This window comes from Ischnura elegans, chromosome 9, assembly GCF_921293095.1.
Source record: "Ischnura elegans chromosome 9, ioIscEleg1.1, whole genome shotgun sequence".
Classification (NCBI taxonomy): domain Eukaryota; kingdom Metazoa; phylum Arthropoda; class Insecta; order Odonata; family Coenagrionidae; genus Ischnura; species Ischnura elegans.
Window position 1 is genome coordinate 78,990,156 of NC_060254.1, and position 7,468 is coordinate 78,997,623.

Here is a 7,468-nt window from a genome sequence, read left to right on the forward strand (position 1 = left end):
AATAAAATGTTATTTTTTGCAATGCCTGTAATGAGAGTGTAGTGGAGGAAATGAAAGATTAAAAAATCTGCATTTCCACTGAATTTTATTCAAGGTAAGAAAACTATAATAAGTTTTCCATAAAAAAATATGCGATAGTGTTAATTCTGGCATATGAGAAAAAAAATAGAATAATAGATATTATTTCCAGTTGTACTGCTGCCTTACTTAAACTTCATTCGGACTAGAAACATATTTTATAAGCTTTGTAACCATATTTCCTAGTCAGTGGGTAAATTTGTGAGGAACTAGGAATTTTGACGGAACTCTTTCCACTCAATTCCTGATTTGCCAGGCCATCCAGCAAACTCCTCAAAATATTGTGCAAAAAACTGATAATGTCCCACTTTTATAAGCATTCATTTTTGATAAAATCCTATAAATTGATGGCAGCCACGTCTTCAATAATATTAAATTGATATAATATGATTGTGGGATAATGACCCAATTACAAATTCCCGATGAAATACTGAAGAGGCAATGACATCAGCAGGAATAGAGAGGTCACTGACACCGCTTCAAAGTCCCGATGGAACAATGACGGCAGTTGCGCAGCGAGGGGGGGGTTTTGGGGGATAAAAACCCCCCCCCAGACCTCAGAGAAATTTTTAAGTTTAACCCATTTTACTTAATTGGATTGATATTACTGATAGAACAGTGTATGGATGAATATAATATGCCTCAGAAAGCCGTAAAATTCACCATTTTGAACCATTTATCTTTAAAATTCCGCAATTTATTAATCTCGCACCTACCGATTACCCTGGTGGGTATACCATACCCCCACGCACCCCGGTGTGAGTTGCACCTAAACCCCCCTGCCCAGGCTTAATTCCTAGCTGCGCCCCTGACTGATGGGTTCAATGACCTCAGAAGGACAGGTAAGGTCAATGACCAATTTCCAAAGACCCAATGGAACACTGGCATGGTCAACACCTTTAGAAGAGCTTGGAATTCATTTTTCCCCGGAACCATAAAGGACTTTAATAAACGCTAGTCCCAACCTCGTTAGAGCACTTCATTTTTTTTCAGTTGTAAACTGCTGGTGTCCTGACACCCCCTGCCACACGCCTTTTAGGCGGCTCGCGGGGTATTATGTAGATGTAGATGTAATATAATAATAATATAATTTTATTTCTGTTGGTTAGATTATGCAACATAGAAATCGTCAGGTATACATACATACATAAATATATACATGGCATAAAATAGAGGGTCACATTTTACAACAACCACAGTCATTATCAAAATATTCTGCTAAGGTGTAGTATGCTTTCTTAATTAGGAGCTCCTTTAGACTTTTTTTTTAAATTGGATATGGATGTAATGGATTTTATGTTCGGTGGTAAGCTATTGTAGATGACTGAAGCTGAGTGAAGTGGACCGTGCTGAGATGAGGACAGAGAATAATCGGGCAGGTGAATGTTATTATGATTACGAGTGTGGTAGGAGTGTACTTTTGGTGAGCTGGGAAATCTTCTGGGTTTTGCTTTACAAATAGGGCACAGTTTAGAATGTTGAGGGATGGAACAGTAAGAATTGACAGTTTTTTGAATAGGGGTCTGCCAGGGGTACGTGAGGGAAGGCGAAGCATAGCTTTTAGGGCTTGCTTTTGGAGAGAGAAGATCTTTCTGGAGAGAGAGTCATTTCCCCAGAATAATATCCCATAAGAGAAGTAGAAGAGGTTCCCATGTAGAAGAGGGACGAGTTCAATGACCCTATTTCAAATAGTAAATGAACCACTGGTGGGTTTCATGACCTTGGGATAGGGGTATGGTCAAAAACTGTTGGGGTCAATGAAATTAGAATAGAATAGAAAATTAAATTTATTATTCCAGGACAAATGTGTCCCTTAGGAACATATATGGTTATAAATATAATAGAGTCAGAAATATTACAAGAATAAGTAGATTTACATTATACATCGATTTCACAGAATGTGACTAAGTATATGACAGGTTAGAACAAAAAAATACATATGTATATATAATTATCAGCAAGACAAAGGTATGAACTCATAAATACATCTGATTTTATTAACTTTAGCACAATATTCAGTTAACTTACTATATTCAATTCACATGTAGCCATATTTCATAGTATTTCTTTATGAATTGACTTGCATTTTTAGATTTATTGTGTGATGACAATTGATTCCATATTTTGCAGGAGGTGACATAGAAAGACCTAGCGTAAATAGATGTTCGACAGTGTGGCATGTAAAGTTCTTTCATGTGGCGTGTTGGACATTTATTTGTTCTAGCATTATATTGTACATTTAGGTGTAAATATGTAGGAAGTTCTGTCGTTATTAACTTCTACATAAATTTAGGTACATTTATTTTCCTGTGAACTCAAAACTCTTTGTTTACAAACATTTTAATTTATGTACTATACTTTTACATTACTCCTGCCAGGAATTTAAAAATTCACTGCAACTGGGTTTTGATTTCAGATATCAGAATTTCATATATTTCTTCCAAATCAATCATAAACGTTCATGACAAGAAATTTCAATTGTGTATTGTAACACTTAATTTTGAGTTGTTTTGAGTTGGATATTGGCGTGACGATTGATGGCAGGAGGAAAATGAAGCAGGCAATAATGAGCAGCAGAAGTGGAAGGGAGCAATAGGGTGGTTTCCTATTATTTTTTTAATTGCCTAAATCGAAATATTATTACACCTGGAGTACGTATTTCACGCTTTTAGATTTTTAAATGACGATATCTATTTTTCGCGATTAAATGAAAAGTGAAAATTTTCTAGCGCGCGAAAACGCGACGCGTAGTATGAATGTCGGGAAATCTCTCCGTGTGACGTCGTTCTGGTTCCTGCTGCCGCCCTGTGAGGTGACCTTGAGGCGAGTTGAGCGCTGATACGATGCAGGCTGCTAGCGGGTAGCTGAGTACCCTGCTGGCTGGTAGCGCTTGGCTTAAATAAGGATTATTAATACCTTATCAAATGAAGAAAACTTTCCGACCTTAGCCAGTTTTAATAGGTGATTATTAAGACATGTTTACCTGAGCTCTGCGCCTCATGCATGCATTGGTAACCTCAGACGATGTATAACTCCTATCTTCTCGTATAGAAACTAGGTACCTGTGACGTCACGTGGAGTGGCATCGCATGGGCGCCAATCAGGCCCTTTTCAAATGAGGATAAAAATGGACCATTGCCATTCGTCTAAACCAGTATTTCTAAAACGAAATAATTTGTATATTATGAATACAGTAATGGTGGGTAACGAATCGCAATCAATGACTTTCGTTTTCTTTGATGAAGGAAACTACCCTATTGTTATTGACAGTGCGGGAGGGAGTGTATAGGGAGTTGGATTGTAATAGTTGTGGCATGCGGATGTATTTTTGCTCCCGAGTTTGTTTATACAGTGTAATAACAATATTTGTGAAGTTTGAAGTGGAAAAAAAATGTTACAATATGTTCATCTCACATTTTTCTTTTTCAAGCATTCCATATGCATTTATGACAATACAGTAATAATAAGATAGTATAGTATTGAAAATCCACTGACTTGTGTGATTGACAACGCTTGTCATAAATGAGATTTCAGCACGGGGAAAGAGAATAAAAATTATGATAGAAAAGCGAAAATTGCTGTGATAAATGTGATCACATTGGAAGATCTTAAATTTGAATTATGATAATAAAGAAGTGAAATTTCAACTCTTAAATGCAATGTTACCTCGAATAAAAAAAATGTAAAATGATGACACAGAAGTGGAAATACATTGCGATAAACGTGATGTGAGGACAAAAGTTGTGAAATGATCCAACAGGATTTTGTATTGAAAACCCTTGTTATAAATGCAATTTCCATGTCAATTAAGTGACATGCAAAATGACCGTTAAAAAAGAAATTTCTAGCCATAACTTTGATTTCAGTACTAAGGAATAAAAAAAGATTATAATTTTAATGATAAAAAATTCCCCTGGACCGGACTTGATTCACAGAACTCCATCCTTCCAAGCCACTGAGCACGCTACTACACCATCCTATGGAAATCCCCATTGGCATTGAGAAACTGGGATAATGTAGTGGACTGCGCAGTAGTCCAGGAAAGCGAAGGTCCGTGGTTCGCTTCACAATCCTGGGGAATAACATCTCATGGAAATTCGTGAATATTTCATGGCTGCTCACACACCAGGTTCTTGAAATAAAATAGAAAGAGTACTTGAGAAATGACAACTAAGATGTAGCAATTCAAATGCAAAACGCAATTTAATTGCTAAATAAATTAAGGAAGTGAATGTACTCGTTATGAATATTAAATCAGTGAAATGTAAAAAAAGGTGAAACAGCAACTAAAAAGTGACATTTCTTATAAGGACAGAGATAACATCACAAATTTACCGAAATGGAGATAGATGATAACTATGAGACAATTCATGCCATAAACGCAAAATTGGATGCGGATCAAAAACTGAACACTTGGTAGCGGAAGTAAAATTTTTATTGAGGAACTTGAATTCCCTGATGAGCAAAATGGAAAATGAATATTCCGATAAAAAAATGTATGCTTACAAAAAATAAAAAAAACAGTTAAAAAGTAAAATTTATATAAAAGACCATGATTTTACAGCAAAAAAAATAAATAATAAAATAATTATACAAATGTGACTATTTATTCACTAAACGCAATTTCAGAAATGGTTAAAAATATAAAATACTACAGTTAAGAAGTGAAATTTATATTTAAAAGCGTGATTTCACTGCGAATAAAGTTACAATTTGGAAAATAAAGATTCAGATGCAAAATTCAATGATTTCCTTTCACGACGGATAAGATCGGTAACATCCTCCGAAAATTTGAGATTAAAGCCATTTTTAAACCACACGCCCAAGTACGACACCTCCTAGGAAATGCCAAGGATAGGACGCCACTTGAAATGGAAGGAGTGTACGAAATCCCCTGCCGATCGTGCGAGAAGAAATACATCGGAGAAACGGGACGAACGGTCTAAACTCGAATAGAAGAGCACAAACGGGCCATTCGACTGTGTTACCCTTCAAAGTCAGCCGTAGCGGAGCACGAAGCCACCGGACATGCGATCGACTTCGAGAAATCAAGAGTCATCGCGAGGATAAAACATTTTAAAACCCGACTCATCCGCGAGGCCATATAAATAAAGAAGAACAAAAACAACTGTAACAGAGATACTGGATTAAGAATCAGTAATACTTGGAACCCAGTCATCCGCAGCATTTCGTTATCTTCCCCCTCCAGTCCTAACTCCTCACACCCTCCGCCCACCCCTCCCACCTGAAATATATAAAAAGGCAGCAAAAACCAATCCCAACATTATTCCCTTGAAAAAGTGACCAGCAGTCGGTCGCGAAACGTCGGGGCAATCTCCACTACGGCACGCGGCGTACACCCGAATGTGAGTTATTTTTAATCGTCATGAGCCGCGAAAGCTTCAATCAAGAAATTGTATACCCTGATCGCAAAATTAGTGCAATGAGGAACTTGCATGGGTCGTAGATTGCTCTAAAAACTATTTTGAATAAGTCAAATGGATACATTAGCTCGCAAAAATACCTTCAGTTTCTCCATTCAACATCAAAAGAAATAAAAAAATTGCATTTAAAATCGAGAAAAATTTCTCTGAGCCGACCACTGCGCGAAGACACCCGAGCGTTGCCGAGGCCAGGCGTGACGTCATAGGTGCCTAAACAACCGTAGGGAGTAGGGAAATACGCTCAGAGCATGGTGTAAAATTTGTTTTGAGGGAGTATTTAGCCGCTCATCGTCACTTTATTTTGTTCTGTTATTCTTGGGCAAGTTCTCCTATTGCTATTGTGCCTAGATTGTTACTTGGGATATTAATAATGCGGCATCGGGATTATGAAATACAAGCGTTTCACTTCGTGTGTTTTGGTTATCAGAAAAATGGATAATAACGTTGCCACTCGTTCGAATAGTACACCTGAAATTCATCTACGTCTACATAATACCCCGCAAGCCGCCTAAAAGGCGTGTGGCATGGGGTGTTAGGACACCAGCCTTTTTTTAGGACACCAAAAATTGATGCCACGACCCTCATGGAATTTGTTAAGACAAATTATTGCTATACGTCGGCGGCAAATCGAGTTCTAAAAGAAACTTGTAATACTGGAGGATAACGATCGTAAGCTGTGCTGTTGACATGAGAGTAAGCTGTGCTGTTGAATTTGGCAACGCCGGATTAACGGAGAAGGTAGTCCTATCCGTCCTACGGTACGAATTCACAGCAAAACAGTCTGCACACAATCCACATGTGAGATCGCGAATCGGTTCCGCTGCCAACACACACACAAGCTACCATTGAAATAAATTCTACCTATATTATTTAAATCCATAAACAATATACTAGCATATACCATAAAAATATAATGGGAAATAGGCAAATACTCTTATCAAAAACTGGATGTCACTATCATATTCGTATATTCATCACGTACAACTTAGAATAACAGAACTCGTTATGATGAATACAACTATTTATTCACTGATTTAAACCCTTAAATTAGCCCACACAGGTGACATTTCTCACTACTATTCGTTGAAATAATGGAATAACAAACTTCACACAGAGTTTTTATTTCAATAGCGTGATCGTGAAATGTCATATCTACGGTGAACAACGGAGATTAGCACGCCACTGACAATTTTTACACTACTGTTAGACATTTATCGATAGCGTAATAGCACTTTTTACAATTCAATCACGATGGAACACTGATAACTCTTGGCCGATATTTTTCAACCTTGTCAAACTTTGTGCATTACAACCACTGGCACTGTGATTATTAGCAGTAGCTTAACGGGAGATGTCACGTTGAAAATAACACTATTTTGGCACAAAAATGTTTCTAGATGTCTCCAATCAGCGAGCAAAAGTTGCATTGACTGGAATTCACCCCATAATACAAGCACAGACAGTCCTAAACGACGAATTCTCCGGTACCTACGAATAAACGGATGAAGTTATTGTATATAAAAGCTAAGCGGACATTAGTAAACATCAAAATCGTTCTAATTACATACGGGAAGACGTTTAACTATCAGAGAAAAGAAATACGGGCGTATCAGTATGAGCCTTTTCCAAGCGGACGTGCCCGTATCACATACGGGCAAATCCGTGAAGGCCAGTTTTTTTTTGCCCGTACGTAGTACGGGCAAATCGGGCAAAGGGTTAAATGAATGATATGCCGTCGATAACATCAACTTACAATTAACGTATCCCCCTTCCAATGGCCGTGGCTCAGACTCCTACAACGATGTTATTTAGGTATAATCAAATTTTTGGTTTAACTGCTCCAGTTTTATATTTTATGCCCTTACTCAGATATTAATATTATAAATAATGCAAAATACGAGGGCTTCCAAGCCTCTATCGTCGGATATTTATCTTTAAATATAAAA